Source organism: Chrysochloris asiatica, unplaced genomic scaffold, assembly GCF_000296735.1.
Source record: "Chrysochloris asiatica unplaced genomic scaffold, ChrAsi1.0 scaffold00314, whole genome shotgun sequence".
Classification (NCBI taxonomy): domain Eukaryota; kingdom Metazoa; phylum Chordata; class Mammalia; order Afrosoricida; family Chrysochloridae; genus Chrysochloris; species Chrysochloris asiatica.
Window position 1 is genome coordinate 773207 of NW_006408832.1, and position 18943 is coordinate 792149.

Genomic DNA, 18943 nt, shown 5'->3' on the forward strand with positions numbered 1-18943 from the left:
CCACACTCCACCCCAGAGAGCCACACAACCAGGGTCCCTGAGCCCATGAACACCCACACTCCACCCCAGAGAGCCACACAACCAGGGTCCCTGAGTCCATCAACACCCTCACTCCACCCCGGAGAACCACACAGCCAAGCAGCCAGGATTACCCCCTGCCCCTTTCCACAGGTGGGGACACTGAGGGCTGCGGCGTAGCTGAAGTGTGGGAGGCCAGGTGAGACAATGACAGCAGAATCATTTCCAGGGTGGGGGGTCCTGCTATAATCCTGGAAGGAACCAAGGAGTGTGGGTACTCCCCTCCTCCCAGCCAGAGACCAGGAGAGGGAATATAGGTCACACAGACCCTCCTCAGGGCCAGGGGCTGGCTCCCAGGCAGACACTCAACAGGAGTACCCTCTAGTGGGGTGGTGCTGTGGGCTAATGCTCTGGACTGCAAAGTCAGTTTGAACTGCAAGGTTGGCAGTTCAAGTTCACCAGTCACTCCTTAGAAACCCTATAAGGGTCACTAGGAGTCAGAACCTGCTCTAGGGCACTTACCAACAACAGTAAAGTTCTGATGTAGCACTGTAGGACACACACTGCACTGCTAACCAGAAGGGCAGTGGTTCAGACCCACAGCCAAACCTAGAGAGGGTTACTGTGAGTCAGAACTGACTTACCAACACCCAACAAAAACAAGTGGTGCCCAGAGGGACCCAAGCACAGAAAATAGAAGAGAGGGCAGGAAAAGCAGGGGACAGGAAGCCAAGCTGTGAGTCTGGGCCTTCTGGGAAACGGATGTCCAGCCCTGGTGTTCTTAAACCCAAGTTGGTGCTTCGCTCAGGCTCCCAACGGGCCTTCTAGAAGGTTCTCTGAGCACTGTCAGGGTCAGAGCTGGGAGTCCTCTCCCCCTGCCCCAGCCTCCCTGACCAGGAAGGCCCCATCAAGCGCGGCGTTCCTCCAACCACGGAAGAGGCGTCCTTCTCCTGACCTGTTGTGTGGCAGGTGGGAGCATTTTGTGGTCATAGGGACACCAGGATCAGTGCCCCTCCCTGCGCCCAGCGAGGGAAAAGGTCGTGGCCAAGTGACCGAGGCTGCAGGGAGGGCGACAGAGCCCTGCAGGACAGACCCAGTGAGGACAGAGTGGTCAGCAGCGCGTGTCAGGGACCCCTTGACTGGAGCCTGTGTCCTCCGCCCTCCTCTGGTCCCCGCTCTCCCCTCCCCCTTCCAGTTGTTTCGCTGGAAGCAGAGCTGCCCTCGCTCTCAATCGACCCCTCCCATCTGCCACCACCACCCCCGCGGACGGGCGGCAGGGGCGGGGAAGGAGCGGTCAGGGCACCCCTCCTCGCGGCCCCCCACCAAGCCCCCAGCCGGCGCTCGGCCCATCGCAGGCACCCGGTCACAGCTGGAACCTATTACGCCCCCAGCGCCTCTCGGGACGGCTCGGCTAATAGCGACCCTCTGTAAACGTTAGCATGAGTCAAGTTCAGGGGCGCGGCTTTCCCGTTAGCGGGTGGCGCCGCCGAGGCCCCAGGGAGCGGGGAGGGGGCCGCCACGGAGGAGGCGGGCAGGGGGCTGAGTCCTTCCCGTCTTCAGAGCGCGAGCTCTGGGGAGCTTTCATCAGTGCTGGGCCTCAGTTTCCCTGTGTGTATAACGAGAGGTCAGGGCCCAGGAGGATGTGGGAGGAGGCTGGTCTCAGGGAAAAAGAGCTGCCTTCACCCCCACACCCAGAGGACAAAGTGACCTCTCACCACCTACCCAAGTAAGACGCCAAGGGCTCATCTGGGGTCCCCAGCATACCAGTCCTGTATCAATGACCAGTAAGGCCCAGACTCAAACAGGGACAGACAAACCCAGGCCCTGAAGTTCTGGTGTGGCACTGGACTGCAAGGTCGTTGGTTCAAACTCGCCGGCTGCTCCTCAGAAACCCTGTACAGGGTCCCTATGGGTCGGAACTGACTCCACAGCGCTTAACAACAAGAAACCCTGGGTTCAAGCTGGGTGTAGGGGAAGGGTATGGACTTGTTGAGATTCTGCCCCCGGGGGCTTCAGGGAAGTGTCTCCCCCAAAGTCTGAGTAGGAGAGGGTCTGGCCAGCTGTATCATGTATCAGCCCAGGAAGGGTCAGCATGGTGGGGTCAGATGGAGAAGGAGTCCTAGAGCATGGTGGGAAGGGAAGACAGGAAGCCCTCCAAGGTCTCCACTCCCAGCAGCCCATGGGCGCTCCAATGATGGAGACTCCCAATTTGCCTTTCTCCCCAGCACCTCCACAATCCGGCACCTGAACACTCACTGAACACATCTTGGTCAAAGCAGCCTCTCCTACCACTCGAGAAAAACCCCTGTCCTCAATCCTGGCTCTTGCAGCCTAGGGACAGAGTTAGGAGGGGGTGGACCAGGAGAGGGTCTTCAGGAAAAGAAGAGACTGGACAGAAGACTGAGGCCACCCTGGGTGGTGGGCAGCCCACAGTTTCACCTGGGGTCCAGGTGCAGTGACTGAGGGACTGGCCGCACCCTTGGCACCTACAGTGCTTGGAGGAGGGCAGGGCAGGCATGGGAGGGACCCCTCACAGGAACCCTGGGCTGGGATGAGGATGAATTGGGGCATTTGTGGGATGTGGGAGTGCATGGGGGAGCAGGCCATGGAGACAGGCACCTGGGGGGCTGGAGGAGGGGAGTCAGAGAACCCCAGATTTAAGCCTGGAAAGCCCTCATACAGGACCCCTGGGGCAGGTCCAGCCCCCCTTTAATATTTGGTCCAGATACCCTAGTGAGACTTTGGAAATGGACAAGCCTCAGTCCCCCAGCTTTGCTGGGCCTGCCAGTTTCCCCCCCGCCCCCAATCAGCACCCTAGTGAGATCTGACAAGTGGCCCCACCTAGACCAGCTTCAGGGGGCCTCACTCTAGTCATTGCAGCTGGTCCTCTCCCCAAGAAACAAAGAATCCCCGGCTGCTCAGAGCCCAGGACTCCCTTTCTGGTCAGTTTTTGGCATACCCAGAAGCCCAAGCCTCCTGCCCACTTCCTGGTAGGCCAGCCACTCTAGAGATGGTAGCAGTGGGGCTGGCAGTTGGAGGGGGCTGGTGGGGGTCTTGTGGGCTGGCAGTGGTGGGGGGGTGTGGAGGATGAGGTTGGGATCAAGTGGAGGATGCCTCGCTGTCCCCCACTGGCCCTTCCCAGGACACTGCAGCTGTCTGCAGGGAACTGGAAGGAGACACCTCACATTCACTCCTTAGAGCTTGGGGGTGAGGGAAAAGAACAATGCTAAGCCCACTTTCCTCATCTTGTCCCGTCCCCAGAGTCCTCACACCCTTCACACACACACACACACACACACACACGTTGGTCTTGTTCATGAAGAGAGAGAACACAGCCTCTTGTCAGCTCCACTTTTCATGGCTTGGGGAACCCTGGACCATTCATCATCACTCTACATGCCACCTGGGTCTTAGGTCCCTCCTGTGAACAAATCCTTAAGGGGATAGATAGGGCATACATAGGAAGACGACGGAGGAGGGTGGGGGAGGGGGGAGGAGCCTAGGTCCAGTGCTCTGAGCCATCTGCCAGCCTGTGGTAGTCCCATGCAGGGCCCTTGACTACTCGGCGTTGGACAGTGGTCTTGACAAAGTCCAGTGTGTCTTCTAGAAGGGGGTACCAGCCCCAGGGTTTCCCATGTTTTTCAGAGACTGGAGGACACGGTCCTAGGCCCTACGGCAAGCAGAGAGGATCGGGCGCTGACCATGTGGGGAGAAGGCCACCGGGGGTCACCCAGCCCCGTGCCTGCCCGCATCCGAGAGATCGTGGCCAGCAGCCTGGGCGAGGAGCCATCGAAAGGTGAAAGAGCACAGACAGGGACAGCAGGGAGCCTTGGGCCGTGAACTGGAGAACAGGTTCTGGGGTCCCAAGCCCTCCCTCCACCCAGGACTGTCCTGTTGCCTGGTTGTAGCTGGCCCGACTTGATGGAGTGTGGTGCCTGCCCAGGGCCCATGGAGGATTCTGTGCACAGCCATGGGATGCTCCCTGAGGACATGGGGACTGTCCCAGAGCCAGGCCGGGTCCCTGTCCACTTCAGGTGGTCACCAATCTAGGCTCACCATGGGGTGCTCCCTGAGGACATGGGGAGCTGTCCCAGAGCCAGGCCAGGTCCCTGTCCACTTCAGGTGGCCACCAATCTATACTCACTCCTCTTGACTTTTCATTGTCGAGTCAGTTCCAACTCATAGCAGCCCTGTATAGGGTTTCCGAGGAGCAGCTGGTGGGTTTGAACCACCGACCTTGTGGTTCGCAGTCCAGTGCTGATCCTACAGTGCCACACTAGGACTTCTTGATTTTTCATTGTTGTTGTTGTTGTTGTTGTTGTTGTTATGTGCTGTGGAGTCAGTTCTGACCCATAGTGACCCTGCACAGGGTTTCCAAGGCCTCATCTTTCTCCCATGGAACAGCTGGGAGTTTCGAACTGCTGACCCTGATGTTAGCCCCCCAATTTGTAACCACTATGCTTAGTGAAGTGAGAATGTGCTGGCCTCACACTCCGCCTGGCAAAGCGCCATTCTAATCCTTACCTCTCCTTCCTGGACACCTGGGCTCTGGGGTTCAGGTCCTGCCCCAACGCCACCCAATCACTCCATATTGGGGCCCATGCCAAAGCCATGTCCTCAGGAGGGTCCTGAGACCCTTCTGCTCTGACTTCTGAAGGGTCTGAGCAGCCCACTGTGTGTGTGAGGAAAAGGAAGCCACACATGTATTTAGAAAAACAACAGGTATAAGGGCTTGGGATCTGACCACCATGAAACTGTGGCCTCACTGTTTCACCAGCAGGGAGCCCATCACTCTGATGTCTGGAGCAGGGCTTGGCACTGGGGTGTGTTTGAGCTTAAGAGTGTTGATATGTGCAGAGGAAGCAAGAGGGGAAGCCAAGCCCAGAGTGTCAAGGTGCCCCACCCAGGCTCCCAGCATCTCCTGGGTCTAGGCTGTGGCCCTATCCAGAGACTGCGGCCAACCCTGAAGGGGAGCCCGGTGGGCAGTCCACAGACCTGCCTGGAATCCAGGTGTCATGGCTGAGGGGATCCTGCTGACCTGGGCATCGTGTCTACAGAGCTGCCAGAACCCCCCACCACCTCGGCCCAAATGCAGGAGGACAATGAGCTCCTACAGGAGGAGCTGTCCCGACTAGAGGACCTGCTGGCCCAGGCGGGCGCTGAGCGAGATGAGCTGACCAGCAGGTACCACGCAGTCAGCGAGCGGGTAAGTGTGAGAGTGGGCTGGGCCTAGCCAGCACCATGTGAGGTTGTGCAAGGCATCTTTAGAACACACCACAATTCAGTCCAACCCTGAAGCCATAGTCAGGGACATTGAGGCCTGAGTGGGAGGGACAGAGTGAGAGGTTTGGTTTCCCCAAGATCCTCTGAGGTTGCCTGACCTAAATCAGCACTAGCATGTCCCTGCCTACCTCCTCAAGAACCCTATGGGCTGCGATGGTCAATCTGACCCCTTGGTTCAGTGCCCAGCTAAGCTTCAAGCAAAACGCCCACAGAAGGGAGGAGGGCCAGCATAAAATACCCAGACTGTCCAGGGAGAAATGGTCCCTCCCCGGCCCTTCTCTCAGACCACAGAGAATGGAGAAGGGTAGAGAAGATGGAGGAAGGTGGAACAGGATGGAGAAAAATAGAGGATGAATGGAGGATGAAGGACAATGCATGGAGGATGGATGAAAAAGGAGGAGGATGGAGAATGGAGGAGGGTGGAGGATGGATGGAGGAGGATGGAGAATGGATGGAAGAGGGTGAAGGATGCATGGAGGAGGGTGGAAGGTGGAGGAGGGTGGAGGATGGATGGAGGATGGAGGAGGGTGGAGGATGGATGGAGGATTGATGGAGGAGGATGGAGGATGGATGGAAGAGGGTGAAGGATGCATGGAGGAGGGTGGAAGGTGGAGGAAGGATGAAGGAGGGTAGAGGATGCATGGAGGAGGGTGGAGGAAGATGGAGGAGGGTGGAGGAAGATGGAGGAGGTGAAGAATGGAGGAGGATGAAAGAGAGTGGAGGAAGTAGAGAAGAAAGGAGGAGGGAGGAGGATGAACAGTCCAGTCCAGGGAGATAGAGGTGCCTCCCAGTGCATGTGAGAGCTGCAGCCAGGAGCCCATTTGGTCATAAAGGATAGTTGGGGAAACTGAGGCATAAAAGTGAAGATGCTCACTAGACCAGAGCCTCTTTGCTGCAAAGGCAGGACCAGGCCAGGGATGGGCATGGCAGAGGGGTCCAGCTCAGAAGAGGGACTCAGAGCCCCACCCCTGTGCCTGGCCCAGGCTCCACCACCCTTCCCTAAATATCCACTCAGAAAGAGGTAGTGAATGCCCAGCCTGAGTGCAGTCCAGTAGTAATGCCAGCAGGACTTCAGTAGCCCATATGCGGGGGCCACCTCCTCCTCCATAAACACCCCCAGACCTTCCCCACCCCACCCCACCTATCGGTGGGGCTCCTGATCCAGGACCACGAGTCAGTCACTCCCTCATGATCACTTTAGCAGAGCCTGTCCCAAACCCCACTTCAGGTCCTGTGTGACCCTGGCTGGGTATGTGGGAAGTGGGGGGATGCTGGGAATGGGGTGGGGGCAGAAACCACAGAACGCTTGCAGGGAGATTAGTCAGCTTGGTGTCCATCTAGGCTCCCAGATGCGCCCACACTCACACACACTCACATTTCAGCCCCCGTGGGTATCACAGAAGAACCCCCCAGTGCCTCAAGTTGCCCCAAGCCCATGGGCATCTCACCAGTGTCTTGTCTGAGCCCCAGGGGTCCACCCAGGCCACCCACCACCACCCTTCTGCTGGATGCAGTGTGGGTTCCAGACACAGGGCTGACCCCACACGCTCCTGCCTGCTTGCCCACCACACCAGCTGGCATGCACGGGGTTAGCCTGACAACACATAAGCTGCTCATACTGGGCCCGGTGGGCTCACACCTCTCCAGCTGCAGGCCCGGCTGGAGACCACTGAGGCCCGGCTGCGGAGGTCAGAGCTGGAGCACAGTGTGGACCTGGAGGAGGCCCTGGGCCGGCTGGAAGCCGCTGAGCAGAGGTGAGGCTGGTGAGCTCCACTGTGGGGCTCACATGAACCCCAGAAGTGACTCTCCGGTTCACCTCCCACCCACTGTGATTGTTGGCCATGGTGGGTGGGGTTAAGTCAGAGGCGAGTTCATAGTGGGGAAAGGGCTCGGATCAGAGGCTGAAGTGGACAGGAGAGATGCTGGGGGCCAATGAGAGGCCATTGTAGGTGCTCAGTGCTGGTTTTCCGTCTTCCGGGGCTGCGAACCTGTGCCGTGTCAGCCACCACAGGCAGGCCTGGGTCACCATTGCTTTAGGGTCTACAATCCCTGCCTGCCCACTGCTGTGGTCTCCCCTGTCCAGGAGCACTGGCCTCACACAGGTGAACACGCTCTTGCGGGAGCAGATGGAACACATGAAGAAGGCCAATGATGCCCTGGCAGAGGAGTTGGCCAGAACAACAGGCAGCATGCTACGTCTGAGGGGTGAAGTGGAGATCCGGGAGGCGCAGCGGCAGCCCAGGACACAGGTGCCTACCCACCCCCACCTGTTGGGGGCTCTGCTTTGGGAGAAGTGTAGGTTGAGTTCAGCAGTGGCTCTTCCAGGGGGCAAGACAATGAACCCTCCTGGCAGGCCATATCCCCAGTCAGCCGCAGTCAGTTTGTGGAATAAGGAGACCAGGTGACCCCTATTGAGGAAAGCCCCTTGAAAGAAGTGGACAGGACCCCATAGGAAATGTGGAAAGAACTCAGAGTAGGACCAAGTCCTGACTCTGTGTGGAGCACCTCTCGTTGCTGAGGGGAGGTGACCCCATGGGTCAGTTCTGGTCAGACTACCTGACATGGTCCTCTCAGAAGGGCCCGGAGCTACATGGTCACTCACTGCCCCTGGCCATGGACACAGCAGGGCCTTCAGAGCTTCCTGCTAACTTTTCCTGAAACTCTGAACAATTGGGTCAAGGCACCATGCTCCAGGGATTAGCACCTGAGAAATGTCCAGGTGTTCATGGCCCTGGACCAATCTGTCTGAAGGTGAGACCCCTGGAAGGGGTGTGGTGTTGGGAGAGACAGACAGCTCTCTCAGCTAAGGCAATTCCTAAAGAAGCTGCAAGCCGAATGTTCCCTCAGCACACTCTGAGCAGTGGCAAGGACAACCCTTCATCAAAGGGCGGCTGGACAGCACAATTCAGTGTCCACTGAGTTCTGTAGGCAGGACTCTCCAGGAGCTGCTTTGAAAGTAGGCTCCTTTAAGGTGGAGAAGAAGCTGAGGTAACCCACGTACCTGTGCCTTAGGCTGGGCTCCACACAGACATTCCCCCCAAACAAGCCCACCTCAGAAAATCATCCGGAGTTTGGCAAACCGGGCACTGTTAGGCAAAGCCATTACTTGGGAAAGGCTTAACTCCCCCAACCCCAGACCCTCAGCAGCTGCTGTGAGCCCACCTACAACTGCCATCCCAGCCCCACCCCACATGTGGGGAAAGAAGTGCTCCCAACTTCTTTAGACTTGTCATCAAGGGGTAACCTCTGTGAGAGGCTGTAAGTATTTACAGGAGCAGAAAGCCTCATCTTTCTCCAGCAAAGCAGCTAGTAGATTCGAACTGCTGACCTTGTGGTTACAGCCTAATCCGTATCCCACTGCACCCCCAGAGCAGAAGGGGAGAGATTTGGGCTGTTTGGCCCTCACCTCCACAGCGCTCACACAGCTCTATACCACCTCCTGGGAGGAGACGCCCCAGAGTGCCACCTGGTGTCCACATGGATCTTTATTTCAGCCTTGTCCTTGGAGTATAATCTCACTGGCTGACAGTTGTTTCTCTCGGCACTTTAAAGATATCCTTTCTCTGTCTTCTGCCTTCCACTGATGCTGTTGAGAAGTCAGCTCTCCAGCTCCTTGGCTTCTGACTGACTCCTTGTAAAGGTAATTTGTCTTTTCACTCTGGCTGCTTTTAAGATCTTTGCTTTGACTTTGGTGTTCTGCACTTTGACCTATGATGTCACTGTGTGTAGGTTCTGTTGCTGCCGCTGATTCTGTTTAAGGTTCATTGGGCTTCTTCTGTCTTTTGTCATTTCTGGAAAAGAGTCGTTATCTATAAATATTGACTGTGTTCATTATTGCTCTTCTTTTCTTTGAACTCTAACATATGTTGCCCATCTTTTGCTGTTATTTATACTTAACCTCCCATATTTCATTGCTTCTGTCACCTTGAACTACGAGGGTGGGTCAAAAATTATCCACACTCTAGCTGTAGAATTTATTTTAATCAACTTTTAAGAAAAGACAAATGCATCATTTTTTTACACAATCTCCTTTTCAATACACTTTGACCATCTGTCAACGAGCTTTCATATTCCCTTATCCTAAAATGTCTTAGGCTGAGCTGCAAGCCACAAATGCACCTCTTCATCAGAGGTGACTGAATCTTCATCCTTAAAGGGCTGCTTTCAGAGAACCAAACAGGTGAAAGTGTGATAGAGCAAGATCAGGACTAGAGGAAGGATGCTTTAACATCATCAAAATGAAATTTTTGCAGTGTCAACAGTGTGGGCAGAGGTGTGTGGACGTGCATTACCATGCAAGATCACAACGCCCTTGGACAGGAGTCCTCTGCGTTTAATCCAAAATTTAGGCTTCCACTCTTGAGCATCTCACTGTAACTGTTGGTTGTTGAACCTTTTTCCTGACAGTGTTCCAATACTGACCCTTGAGAAACCCAGAAAATGATAAACACCAATTTTCCAGCTAATGGTTGACATTTGAACTTTTTCTTGGTCGGCAGTTGAGACTCTTTCCATTCCATACTCTGTCATTTACTGTCAGGCTCATAGTGATGAGTCCATGTCTCATCACCAGGAGAGATTTTTTTTTTTTAAGAAACTTTTACCTTCCTTTGAGTATCAGTCCAAATTTTGTTTGCAGGTGTCCAAACGCTTCTGTTTATGTTCTTCTGTGAGTTGTTTCGGTACCCATCTCACACAAACTTTTCAAAACCCAAGTCTGTCATGAATTATTTCATAGACAGAGTCATGGATGATTTGCAAATGATTTGCCACATAACCTACAGTCATTCATCTGTTTGACAGAATGATTTCACGTGCAAGCCAATGTTATCATCAGCCATGGATGTGGATGGGCGTTTTAATATAACCAGAGTGCGGATAATATTTTACTCACCCTTGTATATTCTAGTTTGTTTGTTTGTTTTTTCAAATCTACATTCCTAGTCATCAATTTTCTCTTCTAGTGTCTACACTCCGTTAAGCCTGTTAACTGGGTTTGAATCCCAGATATAGTTTTCATCATTAAAAGTTCTATGTGATCCTTCCCAAAATATCTTACTCCTTTTTCATATTTTCAAGCCTCTCATTTATTTATTGAAGCATATTTTTTTTAATCAGTTCTTTTGCTTTCTTTGTTCAATTTCTACTATGTGTGGTTTTTCAGGGTCTCATTCTATTGTTTCTACTGACTCTTGATCATGGTGCTGTGTTCCCTTGTATCACTGGTGTATTTTAAACTAAAAGCTGCTGATTTTCCGTGGAAATTTATGAGAACTCTTTGAAACCTGGAATGAATGTGACATCTTCCAGAAATGAACTGCTTTTGCTCCTGAGAGGTGCCTGGTTGTTCTGCCAGCCCCTGGGGTCACTTTGAAGTAAATGCCCAGCTTGAGCTTTCTGAAATAACGCAGTTTGTGTGCAATCTGATGTCGACTCAGTTGGGACTCCAAATCCATGGAGAAATTTTATTCCTTCTGCTCAACTCCAATTTTCTAGACCAGCCGTTTTCCTCACAGTCTGCTGCAGAAGTGAGGTGGGGGCAGTTTTCTAATTCACCCTTACAAGGAGAATCTAGATTTGGGGGTGTCACCTTTGTGTGTGAGATATTCTCCTATTAGGTTTCACTTTGGGTGGGCTCTAGAATTTGCTCTCTGTCCCCTGAGCCCATTGTGGCAATACAACATATGTTCCCATTGTCCAGTTTGGCAAGAAGTTGCCCATGTTCCTCTAGGGTCCCTGACTCCATGAGTCCCTGATCTGATTGTTCCTTATGTTTTGGTCAGCCCATCCTTAAATTCAAAAGGAAGCTGTCACATATGAAATGGAATGAAGTAATTGTATTTATTGTGCTGGTCCGTTCCTGCATGTGGTTCTCCATGCTGTTGTTTTTGATGATCACAATCAGGGGGTAAGGAGAGGCACAGCTGAAGCAAGTGTGCAGACACTTGGTACCAGACAGTGAATACCCTATAGAAGACATGCAACAGTGTGCTATTCACCTCAGTGGAGGGGGTGACTTCAGATGTAGGACAAAGTGGTGGGGATCAGGAAAGAAAGGGCAGGCTGTGGGTGCTCTCTGTCTAAAAGCAACATTGAAGAACATCTGGAGGGGGCTTGTTGACTGTGTGTGCCACCCCCACTGTCCGGAAGGCTGTGGAGGGGTCTGGGAAAGCACTGGGCGTGTTTGTGAAGGTCACTGGGGTGCTGGGGTCGGGAAGGCGGCATGAAGACCCAGAACCCGTGCTTCCAGGAGACAGCTTAGTTCCACGTAAGGATGGACACACTGAGTGCACACCACATAGTGGGAGCCCCATTCCTGCCCCCACCCCACCGCTTACAACTCTGTAGGGTCTCTGAGTCTCCGTCCACTCTGCCTGGTCTCTGCAGGCAGGTCCTCATCCACCCCTATTGCAACAGAGGCTCCAATGGTGGAAACTTCCAATTCACCTTTCTCTCCGAACACTCAGCGAGCACACCTTGGTCAGAGCAACCTCTCTGAGTTCTGGAGAAAGGAAGGCCCCTGTCTTCATTTCTGGCTCAAGAGTATAGGAGCGGATTGCCCCAAGGGCTCTAATGTCCTAGCAGGGAGATGGCTGAGCAGGGCCAGAGGGGAACCGTGAACGCTAGTGAGTCTTCACCCCTGTCCCTTTGTGGGACTGTACACCCCACTCCAGCAGGTAGGTACCATTCATATGAAAGCTGGGGTGCTCTCCTGGGGCTGCAGAATTGCTGAGATTGGGGGACAGAGGGGCTCAGAGCTGGTGCGCATTGCTCTGTCATACAAGCTAGCAGGAGTGGGGTCTGGTGGGTGGTCCCTGTAGCACCTGAGCCTCACTGAGGCCTGCAGTGAACAGGAGCCTCTTGCCTCTCAGGCCCGGCGGGCACACCCAAGGGAGTCCCAGGCCCTTCTGCTCCTGTGGAGACAGGCCACTGAGCTCCAGGCTTACCTGGCCGAGCTTCGATCCGCCACTGAGAGGTGAGTGCCGCCTGACTGAGGAGAGGGGCTCTTGTTTGGGGGCAGGTTGGCCCCTCCACGAAGCTCCTCCCACTGTACAGCAGTCATGCTGCAGGAAGAAGGGTCAACAGCCAAGCCAGACAGGGTAATGGGAGGGGAGAGGCAGGGACCCCAGACTCCCACGGGCCACCAATGCCACTTGGGGGTTCTCCTGTGGGTAGGGGTCTCCTTGCTGCAAAGCAGGAGCAGGACTAGCTGAGTATCCCCGCCTGGGTTAGCACCTCGTGCTCAGCGTGTCCTTCAGGTGTAGAGGCTCAGCTGTGGGTGGGACCTCTGCCTCCCCAGGGGTCTCGCCGACATGAGGGCGGATGCGGCCAGGACAGCTCGGCGCCTACACACAGCCTGCCTGAACCTGGACTCCAACCTGCGGCTGTCAGCTGGAGGTAGTGCAAGTGCATTAGAGCAGCAGCTTCAGGACAAGGTGCGGGAGATGCTGACACTGCAGAGTCGCTGGGACGCGGAGAAGGTGGCACTGCGGGCCAGGTGAGCCTGGTGCGGCAGGAATGGCTTCGTTCCTGCGTCCTCTCCTGTATGCTGGACTGGGGGCTGCTTGGTGTCACTCTGTGTCAAACTTTCACCAGAGATGTAGCACTCTTTCTGTGGGAGACCCAAAGCTCCATGGCTGGTCCCCTGGGGGTGTCCGTGACCTCTGAGGATTTCCATGGACACAACAGCTTTCCAGAAGCAGGACCGTTTTCTAGAGGCCCTGGTAGTGCAGTGGACAGAGCATTGGGCTGCTAATGGCAAGGCCAGCGGTTCTAATCCACCAGCTGCTCCACAGGAGAACGATGAGGCCCATCAAGATCTGGCCTTAAGAACCTTAAGGACCAGTTCTACCCTGTTCTGAAGGCTCGCTATGAGTCAGAACCAACTCGATGGCAGTGATGTCTGTCTTAAGGATCCCTGGTGGTGTCATGGGTTCAAATCCACCAGATGCTCTGGAGAAAGATGTCACAGTCTGCATCCATCTTGAACCCCTCTGGGGCAGTCCCACTCTGCTCTGTAGGGTCCCTCTGTGAGTTAGCATCAACTTCACAGCTGTGGGTTTGGTTTAGGGTTTGGTGTCTGTCTGGAGGAAGGTCAGTGAAGGAGCTGAGAGTGTGGTCTGCCTCCTGAGACCCTGCCCCCTGGCCGAGATGGTGATGTCTGAGAGCCCGGGACCCCATGGCTTGCTCAGCTACACCCCCCAAATCCTGGCTGACTTGATGTGAGCCAAGCTCTCCCAAAGGAGGGACACCTCAGTGGGCCCAGGCATGTGCCTGGTGACCCCGTGACCATGCTGGGCCACAGAGAGGGAGGTCCCTCTAGAAGAAAAGAGCCTGTGGGAGATGGGGGTTCCAACCTGCCCCATGAGAGTGAGGGTGATTTTCCAGGCAGAGGGTCAAGTCAGAAGGGGCATCAACAGCCCCAGTGCCAGGCTAGGGGCCAGGATCTTGGGCAACCACTAGCATGATGCTGACCCAGGGCCAGTGTGGGCACCATGAAGGTCAGACTCAAGGTCAGCAGTTTCCTCTCCAGAGCCACCGAGGATTTGGTTCTATAGTAGGGGAGAAGCATCAGATTGGACTGGGGGTAGGTACAGTGGTGATACCAGCAGATATGCCACGTCACGAGCAGCACAGGTGTACAGGAGGGACCTGGAGCTCTGTGGGCTCTGTGCTCCACACTGACCACGTGCCCCCATCTGGCACCCCCCCCCCATTCTCTGCAGACTGTCAGAGCAGATGCTTCTGGTGGAGCAGCTGACAGAGCAGCTCACTGAGAGGGAGAGGACGGTCCACACACTCACAGTGGATGTGCAGAGACGGGTATGTGTGGCCAGGGAGCCTCCCAAGGCCAGGCTGTGGTGGCCTCCGAGGAAAGGGTGTCAATCTGCTCCACTGAGCAGTCCCCGTGGCCGCAGGAATCCCAGCAAGGTGAGGGCCAGCCAGTGGTGGACGACCTGAGGGACCAAGTGGATGCCCTTCAGCATGTGCTGAACAACATTACCAAGGTACGCTGCTCACCTGTGCTCCAGGGACTCGGGATCCCACGGAGGGGGGTGCAGCGGGCCCCAGGCTTGAGCACATTGAGCATGCCACACCTCCCGCTTGTCACCTCTGTGGTCTCAAACCCGTCACTCCAACACTCTGGCTGCCTCGGAGCAGTGGGCTAGCTGAATGTTCCACTGAAATCACGGACCCTCTTGCCCCAAAGGTAGTCCAGGCAGACTCCAGACACCTGGAGCAGGCACGGAGCAGCAGCCCAGAAGGTTATGAGGTGATGGGCCGACCCAAAAGCCCCCTCCACAGTGTGTCCCCCAAGCCTGGGAGACTGTCCCCACTCCGGGGCCAATCTCCAGATGCCCTGGATCCCACCCTGCGGGCGGTTCAAGTGGCCATTGAGAGACATCGGCAGCAGGAACAGGTGAGAGCCACAGCCCGGGGGCCCCAGGGCCAAGTCTGCACCCCAGGGGCTGCCGGTGAAGGCCTGGAGGAGTGGGGAGCCCTGGTCATATCACATCACCCCGCAGGAGCTGCGCCTACAGCTGGGGGCCTCCCAGGCAGTGGCGGCCGGCCTCCGGGAACAGCTGTCCAAGTGCCGGCGGGAGCTCCGGGCCTCACAGATACTCCTACAGGAGCAGGCAAGAGAGCAGGCACAGAAGCACGAGGACCTGCTGAGCGAGCTGGAGGCCCACAGCCGGGAGGCCCAGCACCTGGGGAGGTGACGGCATGGGGGGGCGAGGCAGGGCAGGACCAGGCAGTGCCCAGATGATGCCTCCTTCCCCCTCACCTGGCCCACCTGAGCTACACCTGACACTTCCTGACACCCTGCCCAGACTCACCTTCCCAGTGAGGCTCCCCAGTGAGACATCTCTTGTGCAGTTGGCTCCCAGCAGAAACACCAAGGGTCCAAGCCCACCACCTCAGTCTGCCTTGTGCTCTCCCCAGTGTGACCCTGAGCTCTGTGCCCCAGGCCCATCCTGGGGCTCACACCCACTTGGATCTGTCCAAGGAGGGCCCTCACACTCCCTCAACACTGCTGCCCCTGCCCAGGGAGAAGGCGGTCCTGGGAGCCGAGGTGGAGGAGCTGCAAGGACAAGTGGACATATGGGCTGCGGAGAGACGCAGGCTGGAGGCAGCAAACACGGAGCTTCAGAGAAGCCTGCTGCTTTGCAGGGAGCAGAGTGAGGGGCTGGCGCAGCAGGAGCGTCGGAGCCGGCAGGAACGGGACACCAGGTAGGTGCAGACCACAGGGCTAGGGGCTGTCCTCTCCTGGCCTCAGTGCCCTCCCCAGTACAGGGGCTGTGGACCATGTGTCCGGGGGCTGTCCCCTCCTGGCCTCAGTGTCCTCCCCAGTATAGGCCGGTGTGGACCATGTGGCTGGGGGCTGTCCCCTCCTGGCCTCAGTGCCCTCCCCACTACAGGTGGGTGTGGACTACATAGCCAGGGGCTGTCCTCTCCTGGCCCTGGTGCCCTCCCCAGTATAGGCCTGCATCCTCACCAACCTATCTCAGAAAACTGTGGGGAACTTGGAAGGCAGAGTGGTCCAGAAGCCCAACATCAGACCCCATGCTCTGCTCCCTGCAGGGACCATGAAGGGGTTGGAGGGCAGCAGAACACACACACATTTACACATCCATGTGCTTACACTGGCACACTCACACACTCTCATTCTGTGTGTGAACCAGAAAATCTACCTTCCCAGGTGGAGGGTCTTGGAAGATCACTCTCTCCCACAAGAACTGAGGGCTCATCCCAGCAATGTCCCCTAAAGCCCACCCACTTCCCAACCCTCTAGGGAGAGGAGCAGGGGCCCGAGGGTCACTCTGTCCACCCTGTGATGACCTCGTGCCCTTTCCATTCTCAGCCACGGGCGCCTGGAGCTTCTGGAAAGGCAGGTCTCAGGGCTCAGGAAGGAGCTGGTGTCAGCCCGGGAGGCACTGAGCACGGCCCAGCTGCAGCGGGATGTACTGCAGGGAGACAGAGAGGGTCTGCGCTCTGCCCTAGCCCGGGTGCGCCCCCATCTTCCCCACCTCACCTCCCACTCACATCTTCTCCCTCCTATGCCCACAGCCCCCACCAAAGCTACCAAAGCATCCCTGGGGGCCTTCTGTTCCCAGCCCAGGCAGCCCACCACCTCCACTGACCTCTCCCCACTTCCTGCTGGTCTCCATGGCCACGCTGCCCCTTTCTGCCTGGAGTGGCTGTCACTGGGTCACTCTGCGAGTCCTCCCATTGCAACCACTTCCATGACAGGCTCATTCCTCTGGGGGCACATGACTCTGAAACTCCCCCTCTGGTGTGCCCTCCTGGGGTGACCTCTCCACCTCCTTCCCTGCCCCGCCCCAGGCTGAATCCAGCAATGCCAACCTGGAACTCCAGGTGACCCGGCTCAAGACTGAGGGAGTGGAGCAAAGGGACTCCCTGGCCAAGATGGCCGCCCTGATGGAGGGGCTGGCCCAGGACAAGAGCATCTTGAACCACTTGATCCTCCAGGTGGGCCAGTGGGTGGGGCGGGGCTGCCCCCAAGTGTCCCCCAGCATAGCCGTGAGACTCCTGCTCCAGCCCCCTCACCTCACCCCGTTCCTGCACTGAGATGAGGAGGTCTGATGCAGGACACCGGGTCCCCACACACAGCTGGAGCAGCAGCGGGACCACCTGCAGGAGCAGCGGCAGGCACTGGAGCAGCGGCAGGTTGAGACCAGGGAGCAGCTGGCTCGGGCAGAGCAGCAGCTGGAACGGGAGCGGGGGGATCGCAGGGGCCTGCAGCAGACCTTCAGGCACCTGGAGGAACAGAAGGAAGAGCTGCAGGAGCAGGCTGCCCAACTGCGGCTAGAGAGGGCCCAGCTGCAAGAGCAGGTGGGCCAGGTGAGGCATCTGAAGGTCAGGCCATATCGGAGGACCTGGGTATGTGGACACATCACAGCATCAGGGCAGAGTAGGGGTATGCAGGAAGACCCTTCCCATCAGACAGGCCCCTCAGCACCCAGGACCTGGCGTCCACCCTCCCTAGGGCATGCAGGCCTCGGGTCCAGTGGGCTCCACACACATGCTTCCTGGCACATGGTGGTCTCTCTCCTCGACACATCCAAACCACTGATCTCTTTAGTGGCTCACGCATTCAGGCATTCATTCCAAACTCCTCTGTTGACGTAAATCTTTTCTTGAGCAGGCTTGATTTGTTGGGTAATAAAACTGAAGCTGTTTTATTTTTTCCAATCCCTGCTTTTATCATGCTGTGTGGCATTCCCATTCCTACTAAATCCCTATTGGGTCTTGGCTGGAGGTGGTACTCAGACCCCATGGCCCCTGATGGTTCTAGGCGAGAGACTTGGTCTTCTGCATTCTTCACTGCATTCATTTCAAAAGCAGAAAGCTCTGGTCTTCATGTTTGAAGAATATTCTCAAGGAGTGTCAGTAGTTCAAACCCACCAGCTCCTCTGCAGAAGAAAGATGAGGCAATCTATCCCCATTAAGATTGTAGTCTCAACAACCCTATATAGGTCATTATTCGCCAGAATCAATTCACAGCAGGAGCTTGTCTGTCTGTTTTGAGTCATGGAACACTTGGTGAGCCATTGTTTGCTTTTGGCGTTTGTAGAAAGTTATTCCATTGTCTTCTGACTTTCATTGCTGCTGTTTGGAAAACAGCCGTCGGTCTTCCTGTTGCTCATTTAAAGATAAGGTATCATTTTTATCTTGGATTTTTCAAGATTTTTCTCCTTTATCTTTGGTATTTAGAAATTTTACTAATCTGTAGCTGGGTGGTATTTTCTTTGAATTATGGTGATTATGAATTGGGCTGCTAACCTCAAGGTCAGCAGTTCGAAACGACCAGCTGTTCCACAGGAGAAAGATGAGGCTTTCTGCTCCCGTAAAGATTTTCAGCCTTAGAAACCCTGTACAGGGTCACTATGGGTCGGTACCAACTCCATGGTACTTAACAACAACAACATTCCTTTGAAACATCGTACGTTGATGTATATTTTACTAGATTTGGAAAACTCTTGATCACTGTCTTTTAAAATACCCTCTCCTCTTTTCATTGGACCCCCTTTCCGTTTTCCTTTGTTTCTATTCATTCACTTCTGCAATCTCTACTCACTTTTCTCTTCATGATTCAATCTGGTCAGTTTTCCAGATTGTTAGTCACTTTGTCTATCCAGTCTGCTGTGGATCACATCTAGTCAATGACACTAAATAACAACAATCATAGATAACTAAAATTTGAGAAATAATTTGAGATTCTTAATGATGATGTTCCATCCAGAGAGGTTTTACTTTTGAGTCTGACAGGCAGTAAAGTTGAGATGATCACCTCAACCCAGTCAGAGCTTGAGCTGATTTGAAACCAAGTTTCCATTTTGTGAAGGATAATCTGTTTCTGACTCACCACTACTGTGAAGGTGGGGCCACCCTGGGACTCTTGGGTGCTTATTGGGCCCTTCTGCTTTGGTGACTTTGAACTCTACTTTTTGTACCCTGAATGTCATAGTGGAGTTCCTGGGTGGTACAAAATATGAAGCACTTAGCTGTAAACTAAAAGGTGAACATTTTGAGCCCACCCAGTGGCATCTCAGAAGAAAAGCCTAACTTCTAGCTTCAAAAACATCAGCTGTGGAAACCCTGTGGGCACAGTCCTCTG

At 55.2% G+C, this 18943-nt stretch overlaps 1 pseudogene; it reads left to right on the forward strand.

Moving 5' to 3' along the window:
- The window catches only part of LOC102835669, a 74390-nt pseudogene that overhangs the window by 13319 nt on the left and 42128 nt on the right, over window positions 1-18943 (forward strand).